Below are 15,071 nucleotides of genomic sequence, written 5' to 3' on the forward strand. Positions count from 1 at the left end.
ATTTGATACACCCTCTTTCAACTTCCTATTAAAAAGTTTTGTTGGAAACAAAAGAGAAGAACTTATGGCATAAACTAGGAGTTGGCATAGGGAGGTAGGAAAAGCAAAAACCTGGAATGTGGAGATGGGACCAAAGGCATTATTTTGTTCTTCAGTATCATAATTAGAGAAATATTGGTTTAAATGTGTATAAGATAAACTTAAAGATATAATTGGTAGAATTTGAAACAGAAGTTCTCTCTTTTAAATCTCTCCAAAAGACAAAAGCAAACAAAATATGGTCCAAATATCAAGGGAGGAAACATAGAAACTGGCAAGGAAGCACAGCAAATAGAACCCATAAAACAAGATGACAGAAGTAAGACCAAACGTATCAGTTATGACAATGTATATAAATGTGTTGAACTCCCCAATTAAAAGGCAAAGACTCTCAGATTGGAGTAGAAAACAACATTCAACAATATGCTGTTTACAAGAGACAAACTTAAAACAAAATGACTTGGAAAGGTTATAAATAAATGATAGGCTAAGATATATCTGTAAAACGCAAACAAAAAGACAACGGAAGTGGCAATATTCATGTTGGCCAAAGTAAAATTCAGGATAAGAACTATCGAAAATGCAAAGAGAATTATATTTTCTTTGTAAAAGAAGCAATCTAAATGTTATCATATTCATTATCCAATGTTTATACCGAGAAACAGAGAATCAAAATATAAAGGACAAAAACTCATACAAATAATTTTTAACAAAATCATAATTATAGCAGGAGGCCTCAATACCTCACATCAATTCCTGCCAAACTAATTTAGTAAAAATGAATAAGGACATACAGGATTTATATTAAAATTCACAGCTTCAAGACAGAAAATAAACAGAAACTCATTTAAAAAGTAACAACAGGGCACCTGGGTGGCTCAGTTGGTTAAGCATATGCCCTCAGTTCAGGTCACCAACCCGGGATACCAGAATTGAGGCCTGCAGTGGGCTCCCTGCTCAGCAGGGAGTCTTCTTCTCCCTCTGCCCTTCATCCTGCTCATGATCTCTCTCTCTCTCTCTCTCTCTCCCAAATAAATAAATAATTTTTTAAAAGAAATAAAAAATGACAATAGCCTAGAACATGAAGAGAATGGAAATTAATTCTCCAAAGCAGAAACGTTTAAAATACACTTTCAAAACACAATGAAAATATTGTCAATTATTTAAAGTAAGTTTAAACAAAGAACTCCAACAATATAAAAAGTTTAAAATTCACTCCTAAATAAGCACTGAGTCAAAGGTGAAGCACAAATTAGCACTGTGGAATAGAAAATACCAAAAATTATTGAGTATTTAAATGTGACATGGATTCTGCTAAGTGCATCCCATGCATTAGCTCATTTGATTCTCACAACACAGCTCTGAGAAAAGCCATGTTTTATTTGCATTTGAATTTGCAGAAAGTGAAGTTTGGAATATTGAGTTATTTTTCCAATGTAAGATATGTAAAAAGTGGCAGAGTGAAGATCCTATTGTCATATGGTTAGGGGATGGACCAAAACTCTAGTCAGAGGCAATAATTAAGCTTAAATTATTTTATTTAATTAAATAAATAAAAATTTGAGAAGCTGGAAATCCAGAGAAAAAAAGAACTTTCAATACACAAGGAAGAAATACAATAGAGGGTAAGAGCTGTGGCCCAGAAGACTGAGAGGCAAAATGTAAAAACAAATCCAAGATCTTGGTCTTTGGAAAAGATAAACATAAAATAAACATCTGATAAGTATAATCAAGAAAGTAAGACGAAGAGCATTAACAAATTTGAAAATGAAAAGAGAAGTGTAAAAGCAGACATGTAGGAAATTTTTAAATGTATGAGAATATTACTTTCAAGCCCATGAGAATTCATTTGAAAATATGGTCAAATTGGATGAATGTCTGGAAGTATTGACTATCAGCAATTATGGTAAAATAAAATCATTGGATTTTTGCTGCATAAATGGATTTGAGTGTTTTCTAAAAGGAGAATTTATTTCTAGCTACTTTGAGGGAGAGAACAAAGAAAGTTCAAAGACCTATGTGTTCAAAAAAAACTCCCTCCCTCTCCTTCCTGGACACACAGTGGGACCGCATTCCTCAGCCTCTCTATCATTTAACTTCTGGCCAATGGAATATTGGTGTTAGCATTAAGATACTAAGTTTTGAAGTTCTGTTTGTTATAATAGTTAGTATCCTTGCCTAATTTACATAGAAATCTTAATGGAAGTCTTTTCTTTTGAATTTAAGCAGCGTGCAGGACATGGACATACAGAAAGAGAAAGAAAAAGAAATTCCAAGCAGAGGGAACAAATTGAACTCAGGAGCATGGCCTAGAAAATAAAAGATATAATTGGGAAGAGTGAGCAGTTCAGGTGACCTCGATGAATGTGGGTCAGAGAGACAGAGGGAGATGAAACTATAGTTTCTAGTCCCACCTTAACGTCTTGGGTTTTAGCCTTAGGACACAGTGAGTCATTGTAGGTTAGTGAACAAAAACAGTATATCACCATAACTATATTTGAGGAAAATGACTCTGGCAGTTACTCAGAGAACATGTTGGAAAGATAAGTTGAAGAAATGACTAAAAATCCATTGAAGACATTAAAGTCTAGATAATGGGGATGGGATCAGGAGAGATGAAAGGAGAAAGAGAATAGGAGAGAGATACAACAAAAATTGATGCAATAGAATTGATAGTAGTTGGAATCATAGCTAGAAACAAGGTAAGAACTGGAAAGAACTCTAGAAATCACCTATTCCAATCAGCTCATTTGTTAGATAAATTGAAGCTTAAAGCAATTGCATGAACTGTCCAACGGTTCCAGAAATGGTGAGTTAGTGATGCTAAAACCAAAACAAATTCTTCGAATTCTCCATTCACTTCTTCCTCTCTCCTAACTTGGTATAGGGAGGGAGAGAGAAAAGAATAAACATATTGGGGTTTGAACCCAGCATAGGGTAGTGCCATAAACCCAAATAGATGACCCAGCAGCTAAGTCTCATCCAAGCATGGTTTCAGTAGAACATCCAGCTGAAAAAGTCTATCATGCAGCTGAACATTCATGACTGGGGCCTGAGAATCAAGAACAGACTCATGTATTAAAAGTCCTATTTAAAAAAAAATAAAAATAAAAAAAAATAAAAGTCCTATTTATTGGTGAGGACTAGAAGAAAGGAGGGTAAAGACGAAAGGGGGGACCAAAAGGGAGAAGGAGTGAGAAGAGATGAGAAAGCAGATAACCCCTGGTATGCATTATTTAGGAGTCTAGAAGAAAACCAGAAACTAGGGAAGAATATTAAAGAAGCATCAATGAGATTGGAATAGCAAACAGATTCCAGATGCAATCTGTCAGGGAAGATGTAGAAAGCTTTTGCGCACTAGGAGAAACATTGAAGTATCTGACATCTGAGTTCTTTCCAATTCAGAGGCTTTGATCAATTATTGTAGCAAAATGTGAAGTGAATTTCATGGAATCTGACTTCAACATTGTATTTTATGTCTGTGCTATTGACTACTGAATTCTGAAATGTAGCTTTTATAAGGAGATACTAAATATTAAAAATATTAGGACTACAAGTTCCTTTGACATTATTTTATATCAGAAGAGTAGAGGCCAGCTGTAAAGCAACACACACACACACACACACACACACACACACATGCACGCACGCGCTTGCACACATGGATTGCCACATATTCCCTTTGACTGTTGTGTACACAATTTGTTGCATTGCTGTGACCTCCACATATATTTGCATAACCTTCATAGGTCCTTTGTGACATTTGCTTCTCATGTGCTACAATCATTTAGAAAGTTGCTCTCCAAAGGAGTAGATGGCCTTTCAATGAGCATACCCTCTCCTGACTGCTTATTCAAGGATCTGGTGTACAAACTATGTACAATAAATGTAAATGATTGACAGAAGCTGTTAGCAGAATCTGGTCATAAAATAAATGAGGGGTCAAAGGCCAATACGACATTATTTCTTTATATAGCACCCCAAATAGAGGCACATACAATTATGATTTGAAGCACTAACATAATGCCAAAAAAAAAATTAATTGAATTTTCTTTGTATCCATAGCCTTAGCTCATTTTAACTTTTCTTTAAATTATTTCTCCATTTCAGTACTTCAGCCCGTCCAATGTGTTCAGGCCAAATCTTTTCCCTCCTGTGGGTCACACTTGATCTTTCTGTTAGAAGATCTATCACATTACATAATACGCAATTTGTGCCACCTGAAGGTTGCCCAATTCTTGCCAAATTGTGGGTACACTTAAGGTTATTTTAAAAGACAGAAAACCCAGTCGTTTGAAAGGCCTTTCCTACCTTCCCAACACAAAACCCCTGTCCTATTCCCTTTATAGATCTTCTCTTTCCTCTAGAATCTCCTGCAGGTGCCCCCAGAAGAGGCAAAACCACCATATGCAGGCTGTACACCTGCCCAGACAGTCTTGTACCAGACTCCTTCCTGGTAGCAGTCTCAGGTCACTCTGCCCCAGCCACGCTCTGACTGCTCCGCTTGGATCACTGCCTGTCACTGCCTCAGGGCAGTCCAGCTTGCCACCGGTTGCCATCTCTATGCCCTGAATCACCGATGAGTCACTTGGTTTACTACATCCCCCTCACCTCTGCTCTCAGCTGCTGCTCCCTTTCTCTGGGCTAGTGTCTGCACCATCACTACATTCCAGACTGGGTCCTGCTCTCCCTTCTGCTTCTCATCTCCAAGCCACCGAAGAATCCTCTATGACTCACTTGGTCTCCAGAGCTTCCCTCTCACCTGTAAATAGAGAAGTACCTTCTTTTTCTTTGTGTTCTGTTCCTTGAGAAATCCTTACAGTCCTTCATCCCAGGGATGTGAATGATAGCTACATTTCTTGTGTTAAATACATGTCTGGCACTTTTCTAAGTGCTTTAGATATATTGACACATTTCATCTTTACAAAAGTTCTCTAATATAGATATAATTATCTCCACTCTGCAGCTGATGAGAGTAAAACACACAGAAGCAATTTACTCAAAGATACCAGGCTATTAAGTGGCAGTGATGGGATTTGAACCCAGGCAGTTTAGCTCTGAATCCTGTACTCCCAAACACTACACTACTCTGCAGGAGCTTGGAACATCATGGGTTTCTTAAAGGTCACATATTCTTCCCCTTTATCTCCCAGGGCCTGTTGGTGACTCTGGCATTTCTGGTTAGTTATCATTTCCCCATGGAGGGATTTTTTAACTAGGGATTTTCAATCAAACCTCTATAATTCAGCTCCTCATCTCAATTGAACCAAGGTGACAGGCATTCTTGTATGCCATCTGTTGTGAGATCAGAATCCAAGATCTTTCTCAAGAAGATTTTAGCCCCATATAAACTAAAAGATGTCACTAGGTAGTGAAGAAGGGTTGCCTAACTCACCGGCATTGCTTAGCCTAACTAGTCTCTGGATCAAGAACCTCCTCCTACTTGTTGACTATTAGGATTCATCAAATGAACTGTGACATCTCCCAGAGTTGATCTTTGTCTTCTATGTACTTGCAGCCATACATAACACATAGTAAGTACTCAATAAAAGTTAAATGGATACAAATGGATATAAATAAATTAGTTGGATCTTTTAGTTGTAATCTAAGTGTTAAGTAAATCTAGAGTTTCAGTTCAAGGCCTAAAGGGATAGGTTAAATGTCTACTAATAGATGTGCAAATATTTACTGTAATACCATTAATGCCTAGAACTCACACAACTGGCTTTGAGACTCTTCTAAGCAGATGTTAGGTTAAACATCATAATCATAAAATTGTTGAACCAACACTGGAATAAGAATTCAAAAATGAGTGTACAAGGAAATGATCAAGACTTTATTACTTATTATTGATTTTTTTTTCACATTTCTATTATTATGGGAGAAATCAGTTCTGGTAACAAGTTTGACTTTTTTAACAATTTAAAATATTTACTATTAATCTATAATTGCCACTCTGTTACCAACAGTAAAACAACAATCTACAAATTACTGTCCTAGAATATACACAAGAGTAGTTACTAGCAACAAGCCCTCCATGAAAAACACTCCCCCAGGAAGTCCTGCTGTTTATACTTGAAAGCCATCAATAGACATGCATAGAGAGTGCATGGGGCATAGGCCTTCTCAAGAATACATGGATGGATATTTGCATCTGCTCCCAAGACTTCAAAAAGTTCGTCTGTGACTATATAAATCCATGCTGTAGGTTTTTTTCTGTTATATCCTTCTAATGTGACTTCCTTTTGTTGATACTTGGTGTATTACTTTTCCATTGCTGCAGCAACAAATTACCATAAACAATAGCTTAAAACAACACGAATTTATTATTTTACTGTGCTGTAGGTTCACAGTTAGGTCCAGGTCTCACCAGGTATCAGCATTCCTTGCTGGAGGATCCAGGAGAGGACCTGTTTCCTACTTATCGGCACTGTTGGCAGAAGTCAGTTTCTTGTCATTGCAGGACCAAGGTTTATGCATTCTTGCTGCCTATAAACTGAGGGTCACTTCCAAGTTCTAGAAGACACCGCATTACCTGTCTCATGGCTTTTTCCCCTATCTTCAAAGCCAAAAATGGTGGTTTAGTCATTCTCATGTCACATGTCTCTGACCAAATCTTCTGCCTTCCTCTTCCACTTTTAAGAACTTGTGATCAGATCACGTTCACTTACTTAACCCAGGATAATCGATCCATTTTAAGGTCCCTACCTGCAATCACATCTGCAAAGTCCTTCCTTTTTCCATGGAAGGTGACAAATTCACAGGTTCTGGGGATTAGAGCATAGACATTTTGCGGGGGCTGAGGGGCTGCATGAATCTGCCTCTCATACTTGGGTTACCAAGGATGCTTGGTACGAACAGTCATTCTCTCCATCCGCAGTATCAGAATGCTACCACCATCACATCTCCATGTAATTGTTTTGCACATTTCCCTGTAATCGAGAAATGCATTTGTGTTCATACATAGTTTTACTTAAAGGCCAGAATTACGTGATATCCTTCCCTGGGACACTCTACAGTTTAGCATTTGCAGATTTACTTTGGCTCCTTAGGCATGGAGAAGACATTTTTATTCATCAATGTGTTTGAGATTGTGATCTTTAAGTGGAACTGTGCAAACAACCACGAAGTCCTAATATCACCCTGGAAATGCAAAAAGTTGATCTTTATTTTCAGACTTCAAATTGCTTATCAGACTCTATGAAAGACAAAGTAAAGACCATAAAAACAAACATATGGCATTTTTATCTGCGGATGGAAAACTAGGAGAAAAGAAAATCACAACACAATTTTGTCAGCAAACATTACTCCGAAATTCATTTATGGACTCATTTTTGAGTGCTTACCTTCTTCTTTCACTGCTAGGTCCTATTTCACTACACAAACCATTAATTTAGAAATATAAATAAGGCTTTGAAAGTCATTCTTAAAGCATCAGAGAAAAACAGGATATAATAAAGAAAACCAAAACTAAATCTGCTTAGATAATTACAATAGGCAGGTCATGAATTAAGAATGGTAGTACTGCAAACAAAAATATGGATTCCAGTGCACAGCATTATTCCAGAGTATTTATTCTAGGTTATATTTTTGTTATCAATCAATAAATTCTATTTCTTATCAGGCTCTCTGTGATCATGAAATGCTCCCTAAAGTGAGTATTTGTCTACGCTTGCATTATAGTAAGATTTTCCAATCTGACTCTTGTGTAGTATTTTGTGTAAATACTACTGCTCCATGCCATGTAACTAGGGACTTCTTTTCTAAGAAACACAACAATAGGGAAACTCAGTATATCTCAAATTTACTGAACCACAACACTTTTTTTAAAAATAAATAAAATGAATAGACTCAGGACTATTGGATATGGTGGAAGATAACAATTTGTTTGAATAAGAGAGTGACATGATGAAAGTGGAGTTTATGGTAGATTAATCTAGTAAATGTGTGGGGTAGAGAGGAAGCAAGAGGCTTGATTCAAGGAGGGCAGATAGGAGAATGATGCAGTTAATATATAAGGGCTTGATTTAAGAGAAAAGACATAAAAATTAAGCACATTGCCATGAATCTAAAAGGCCCATATCCACAGCGGGCTGTTTCTGTCACTAAATCAGGTTTCCTTCATTTTTTCTTTTAGCTATGTCAGGGCTTACTAGGCTCTGTATTATCTGTATTGTCATGTCTTTGCAGGTAGATGATTATAGATAGACATAGACATAGATCTAGACAGATACCCTCCAGGCTAACTTTGATCTAAGTCATATAAAACTCAATCAAATGGTAGGAGTACTTCCTATACTGAAAAGAATTTTGAGACCTGGAAGGGGCTCAGTTTGAAAAGAGTGCTTTGGTCAACTACCAAGTTCTGCCATAATACAGAGGATTGGACGGACTAAGGTAGTGGCCATACATGCACCCGACATCCCTTTTATAAACTGCTTTCTCTTGATGAGACTAGAACATTGTAATAAATCATTAGTTTTGGACCTCCGCAGTAATATTAGCTGCTTTCCTTTACAAATGGCTTTGAAAGTCCTCCAGAGAAGTCTAGATTTGATGCTGAGCGAATTAGGATTCATGAAGACTGTGGGGCAGAAAAATTCTCTTCTTTCCCTCTCTGTGTACATTTTCCCTCTTTATGTTCTAAAAGAACAGCATGACAGCATGTCCTCATATTTTTTTTCTCTTCCTTGTGGTCTCCTGGCCAAATAGTGTGTTTTTTTCTGTCATCAAGCATCTGTGGAATGAACAACTGTAATTACTGTTCACTTGAACCAAGAAGTCTAACATTTGCTATAAGATAAAAATTCTACAGTTTTTGGATATCTCTAGACAAAGCTGCTTCCAAATCAGGCTATTATTGAAGTAAGAGTTGAAAACAATGAAAATTAATATCGACCACTATATATACATTTTGATTGGCATAATTACGTTTAAAAAAAGTTGGATGTGAATATATTTAGAATATATGCTTTCTGTTTCACCGTAGTCTTCAGCATTCCCTAAACATTTAGCTTTAATCACTGAATTGCTTCAATGACTACATTTATCTGCCTAACCATTTAACTCATAAATAGGAAGTTCTATTTGAAGTCTCAAGTGATCTTCCTTCCTCTTCCTCTTCTTCTTCTTCTTCTTCTTCTTCTTCTTCTTCTTCTTCTTCAAGATATTTATTTATTTATTATTTATTTATTTATTTATTTATTTGAGAGAGGGAGAGGGAGTGGAGGGGGAAAGGGCAGGGCAGAGGGAAAGAAAGAATCTCATGCAGACTTCCCACTGAACACAGAGTCCTAGAAGGGGCTCAATCCCAACCCTGAGATCATGATCTGAGCCAAAACCAAGAGTCAGATGTTCAACTGACTGTACCACCAGGTGTCCCATGATCTTTCTTCTTCCTTACATTTAATCTCTTTAAAAACAGTTTATTAGGTACAAAATAGTTAGAAACAAGCAAACAAACATGCTACTAGACATATAGCAGAATATAATGAGGATAAAACTTAGGTCTTGTCTTAAGAAAACACTACCTTATAGAACTTTACTAAACTATTTTTTAAACATTGCTGTTCTGTGGTGTAAAGTGAACTCTTCTTAGACTTGGGTTTGAGACTTTACTTTGACATGTATTACTCAGGCAACTTTAGTTAATCACAATTGTGCTTAATCTTCACAAATAATGCTTTCATCAGTCATGCAACAGATGCTTAACAAGCAGTTAAAGTGTTGAGGAAAAGCAAATGTGAGACTGACCGGGAAACTGGGCCAGAGCTGCTGGTGCCCCTTGGCAATGACAAAGCATCAGAACTGATACTAAAGGCAGAGAAGAGCCACTGTGATGTAAATGAAGCCCTGTGAGAGGACAAAAGGATTCTGGAGTCTGTGGGGAGGGGCAGAAAGTAAGGGAGAGAAACATTAAGGCAGCCAGAGGTAAGGAATTTTTTTTTTCCAAAGATTTTTTTTACTCTTGAGAGACACAGAGAGAGGCTGAGACACAGGCAGAGAGAGAAGCAGGCTCCGTGCAGGGAGCTTTATATTGGGACCCCAGGATCCTGACCTCAGCCAAAGGCAGACCCTCAACCACTGAGCCACCCAGGTGCCCCAGGAAGTTTTAAAATAAATTGTGGAGCAGCTAGAGATTGGAAAGACTACAAGAGAGCAGTAATAGGAAGACAGTGACCATGAAAACTAGGAGGAAGTGTTCGGGCATATTAAGTGCTCCCCAGCAGTCAAACAAGAAAAGGAACAGGAAGTTACATCCTACTGAGAAGACAGTGGTGATGAGATCCAGGTAATGCAGGATGAAGATGGGATTGAATTAAAGGCAACAAAAATATAGGAAGTCTCACCAAAATCCAATAAGAAAAGGGAGAAAGATAAAAGCTGTTGCAAGAAATGTGGGTTTGTAAAAGGTTTACTTAATGGAAGAAATTATATACATATAATTTTGTAGACAAAACTCAAAACATTTTCCTCCCTTATTCTCATACTCACAGTACTTCTGACACCAGATGTTCAGGTTTTCCACAGCAAGCAATTCTGACAGTAACAACTGGGAGTTAGTATAGGGCCCAGACTTGAAGGACTCAGGCCCCCCACTTCAGACACCAATCTTAAGTAGTAGGTCCTTAGATTACACACAACCTCTGTCTGACTTGGCTGTAGATGAGAGGTTCCCACACCCATTCACTTGCTAGAACAATTTACAGAACTTTGAGAAACATGTTTACCAGTTTATCATATAATAGATGATGTGATAAAAGATACAGATGAATGTCCCTGTGGAGTTGGGGTGGGCCACACTACTAGCACATAGATATGTGCACTAACCCAGAACCCCTCTAAATTTTACATTTCAGAGATTTTTATGGAGGCTTCATCATTAACTCAACCTCCCGCATCCCCCCGACCCCCACCCCCACCTCCACCTCTTCATGGAAAATGGGGAGTGGTGAAAAAAAGGTTGAGGCTTCTATTTATAGTTTGGTTTTTCTGGGAGCCAATGTACATCCTAAAGCTATCCTGGAACTCACCGAGAGTCACCTCATTAGAATAAAAGACTCCTATCTCTTAGTAAATACCAAGGGTTTTAGGAGCTTTCTACTAGGAACTGGGGGGCAGAAAGCAGTATGTGTATCTTCTGTTATTTCACAATAGTTTAACAAGGATGAAGAAGAGCATTCAGAAAGGAAAGTTTGAAGATGAGGAGAAAGGGAGGATAACTGGCAAATGGAGGTGCATCCAGAGCACTGGTACACACAGATTGAGTCTACATTGAAAGAGATATTATTTCCATTCTAGCAGAAACCAACAAGGCAAGTATGGATTTAGACTCAACTAAATTTGTAGCAGGAGCACAGAAAGTTAAAGACATTCTCAGTGATTCAGAAGAATAAATATTCCACTGAGCGTGAACCAAAACAGAGTAAGAGTCAAAGCTTACTAAAGAAATGAAGACTGATCTACACGACGACACAAGGCTACAAATTGGTAGTGGCAGGCATAACTATGTGATATTTTCCAGGAAAGTTTGCAAAAATGAAGAAGGTAAAATATTGTATTAACTCATGGTTGGAATTTTGACAGTTGATTTGGATGGAATGACAAAAGGGCCATTGATGAAAGAATAGGGAAAGGATTAATTAAATCCTAAATAATGTTCCAGATGGATCTAATCTGGTGAGTGAAGTTAAACGGGACATGAGGAGGCTGATAGTTTGGTTTAAGAGACTGGAAAACCTAAAGTGTCAGTAAAGAGTGCAAAGGAAGTAATTGAGTTAGGATTCTGGAAGCATAAAAACATAGGAAGTAATAAGAGAGTCAAATATTTAAATTTAAAACTTTCCAAGGTGAAGCAGTTGTGAATATTATCTCATGGTTTTTATTAAAGTGGATTTAAGATTAGGGGTGCCTGGGTGGCTCAGCTGATTAAGCATCTAACTCTTGGTTTTGGCTTCGCTCATGATCTCATGGATCATGAGATAGAGCTCCCACAGCAGGCTCTGAGCTCAGCCGGGAGTTTCTGCCTGAAGATTCTCTCCCCAGTCCCCTCCTCCAACTCAGGTGTATGTGTGCATGTGCGCACTCTCTCTCACTCTCTTTCAAATAAATAAATAACTCTTTAAAGTGGATTTAAGATCTCAAGTGAAGTTGAGGGAGTGAAGTAGTTGAAAACAGAAACTAGGTTTTAGGGTTTTGTTTTGTTTTGGGTGGCTTTTTAGGGTGAAGGAAATCCTCCAGAATAATAAAAACACTTAAGGGTTGAGGGGAAACTGAGCCTCGTTCCACATTTTCCAGTATGTTAAGGAGGAATACCTAAGAGATAGCAGGTGACAGAAATTGGGAATGAACCAAGTGTAATATATCCAAATAAGCTTAAGGCCAAAAGAGCAGAGATTTTTACAAGTGGCACTGGGAAGCACACGGACTCCAGTCTCAACTCCTACATCTAAGGATGTTAAAAATGACCCACAGATCTATTATACCTATACATGGATAAGCAAGCTTCAATTAAGATACAAAATTGAAAGAATTCTGGATGGTGATGGTAAGGAGGGCACTTGTGATGAGCACTGGGTATGTAGGTGATGAATCACTAAATTCTACACCAAAACTAATATTACGCTTTATGTTAACTAACTGGAATTTATTTTTTCCTTTTTTATAGATTTTATTTATTTATTCATGAGAGAGACAGAGAGAGAGAGAGAAAGAGAGAGAGAGAGAGAGAGAGAGAGAGAGGCAGAGACACAGGCAGAGGGAGAAGCAGGCTCCATGCAGGGAATCCAACATGGGACTCGATCCTGAATCTCCAGAATCACACCCTGGGCAGAAGGCAGGCCCCAAACTGCTGAACCACCTAGGGATCCCCCTAACTGGAATTTAAATTAAAAGTGAAACTAAAACAGATAATAATAATTTTAAAATATTTTTAAAAGAGCAAACTTCTATTGAGTGATCACTATGAAACAAGTGTATACTAGGAATTTCAAAAAATAATTTTATCCTTTCAAAGACCCTTTGAAATAAATACTGGTATTACATCCATTTTACAGTTGAGAATAGTAAAACTCAGAGAGATCACATAAAGAACCCAAAGTGCCTAGGTTGTGGAACGAACATTTGAAACTGAGCAGTTTAAGTCCAAAGTGTACACACTAAACCTTTTTCCTATGCTGATTTCCAAGCTAAGAATAATAAAAAGGAGTTCATCTGTTTTGAAATGAGGGTTCCAAGAGACAAAGAGGAACAACTTGGAAACTATATAAGTTTGGTTATGCTGTGATAACGATCCCCAAATCTCAAGAAGCCCACAAAATTTTATTTCTCCTTCCCATTATATGTTGCCTAGGGATTCATTTCCCATGAGTGGGCTCATGGGTCTGCCAATCTCTAGAATATTGTTCTCTGATGTTGCAGAGGAACCATTTTTGGAACAACTTGCATCTTCAGTGAATTGCTTTCCCCCAAGAAGTAACACATGTTCCTTCTCCTCACATTTTATTGGTCATCAACAGTCATATGACTAATAACAAGAGAGTAAAAAGTACAAACATGTTATGTGTCATGAAGGCAAATAACTGCAAATACTAAGAAATATGTAATAATGGTTACTGCAGGAATTAAGAGAGCAGTATTAACTACTCTCCATTATTTCCCGCTTGAAACAAAAAATAATGAATAAGTTGACATCAGGAGAAGTCTATGAGAAGGGAGAAATACTTGAAATAACTTACTCTTTCGGTGGTAATCAAAGACAACAGAAACTCAGCTGTCTAAGGAATTAGCCTTTGGTGAGAATTAAGTCCATTCATAAACATAAAGTCAAATCACACCTGGCACATAGTCAAAGGCTCAGCCAATATTGTCAATTATTGATAAATTGCTAAGTGACAAGCAAATTACTATGTTTTTAAATAAATATTTATACTCAAGTTTTTTTTAGTAAGTAAGATTGGTAACTTCTCATCAAGAACTTAGAACAGTTCACTATTACAACGAGTTTATTGTTACATATTAATTAATAACTACAGGACATATTTTTCTCTTTATCATCACAGCCAAGCTTCTTTTAAGAGCTGTCAATGTTCACATTCCACTTCTTCTTTTCACTGTTCAACAGTTTGTACTCTAGCTTCCTCTTCTTATCTTTGCTGATGGTATTATCAGTGACTTCCTAGCCAGAACCAAAGCCAATGGCTACTTATAGCTCTTTCCTAATTTTATCTCCATCTTTAAAAAGCCAAGTTGTTTTTCCCATAATAGCACATTCTCTTAGTTTATCTCATGCTTCTCTGGCTCCTTTATAGGCCCTTCTTCATTTGCTCATTCTTATATTGGTAGTTGTTGGATTTCATCCTTAGCCTGCCATCCTTCTTATTCTACACAATTCTTTTATACATTCTGTGTCTTCACTTGCAATTTGTGTAAGACTAATGCCCAAGCACATAGTTCCAGCCCACATTTCCCTTCTTTACAAAACTGTCTATCAGATATCTTCCTTGAAATATTCCACAGGCTCTTCAAATTTAGGATGTCTAAAAGTAAACTCACCATTTTCCTCTGTAATTCTACTTCACCTATTCTCTGCATCTGGACTGGAAGATGTGCAAAGTGTCAATGGAGGCTGAAAGGAAAAAACCAGATAATAAAAGATCTATTACATTAGATTGAGCCATATGAAATCACTGAATTCAATAATTTTTTGATCTGTAAAAATAGCATCTTGAGGGTACCTGGGTGTCTCAGTGGATTAAGCCTCTGACTCTTGACTTCAGCTCAGGTCATGATCTCAGGGTCATGAGATCAAGCCCTGCATTGGGCTCAGTGCTGGGCTTGGAGTGTGTTTAAGATTCTCTCTCCCTCTCCCCATTCTCCCCACTTTGTGCTCTCTCTATCTCACAATAAGAAGAAAAAAGAAAAGATTTTCCCTTTCCTTCTGCCTGCCCCCACCCCCGTTTACATGCTCTCTCTCTTACTTAAAAAAAAAAAAAAAAGCATCTTTTTCAACAGAGAAACTGTACTTTATTCCA

The sequence above is a fragment of the Vulpes vulpes genome, chromosome 3, assembly GCF_048418805.1.
Source record: "Vulpes vulpes isolate BD-2025 chromosome 3, VulVul3, whole genome shotgun sequence".
NCBI lineage: Eukaryota > Metazoa > Chordata > Mammalia > Carnivora > Canidae > Vulpes > Vulpes vulpes.